Source organism: Entamoeba invadens (genome assembly GCF_000330505.1).
Source record: "Entamoeba invadens IP1 unplaced genomic scaffold scaff_1105074724785, whole genome shotgun sequence".
In the NCBI taxonomy this organism is placed as follows: domain Eukaryota; phylum Evosea; order Mastigamoebida; family Endamoebidae; genus Entamoeba; species Entamoeba invadens.
The window spans coordinates 30,758-31,707 of NW_004191902.1; positions in this window are offsets into that span (position 1 = coordinate 30,758).

Genomic DNA, 950 nt, shown 5'->3' on the forward strand with positions numbered 1-950 from the left:
GTCAGGTATTTTGAAAAAGGAAAGTATGATATTAGAAAGGACTCCAATATAATGGTTGCAACCTATTTGAACCCAGCAATAAAGTACCGAATGTTTCAACCGGAAGATAAAATGATAGCCAAAGAGTTCATTACCAAAAAATTCGAAGAAAATATGATAGTAGAAACAACTCAACAACCAACCATTTCTGACACGTCTGAAACTTTTATTGCCTCGCATCCAACCGATCGTTTTAGCCAATATTCAACTTATGTTAATGAATATGAGACTGGACTTGAAGGTCAGTTATCTTCTTACGAAAGAACTGCTCTGACTCATGATTACAAAGAACCCTTTACCAGCTTTTGGATTAATCACAAAAAAGAATGGAGTGATTTGTCTCGTATCGCCATTAAATACTCTACTATTTTGTGTTCAAGTACTCCTTCTGAGAGGTTGTTTTCATTGGCTGGTAATTATCTGCGTAACAGAAGAAACAAAATATCACCCACAACTCTATGTTACATGGCATTTATTCACACTTTTACAAAAGATGAAAATCTTGATTCTTATTTGGAACAAAACATGGAATAAATCAAAATTCTGATTATCTCTGAATTTACCATTTATTATTATTATTATTGGTTCAACTCTTTTATCTTATGTTATTGTATTTTTAAAAATTTTAATAAATTAATATTTTACATTTATATAAAACAGAACATGCATTTTTTATTAAGGACTTAAAATGTGTTCATTTAAATAATAAATAACCAAACTTTAATTGTCTGAACAACGAAATGTTTTATTAATATAATGACTATTAATTAACAAATGACAATTATATAAATAATTTTATTTGCAATTTAAAATATTTAATATTAATGGAACAGATTATATTTTTTATATGTTTTGAAATTGTTTGTAGTGTTAAAATTATAATAAAATAATATTTTTTATAAAAAAATATA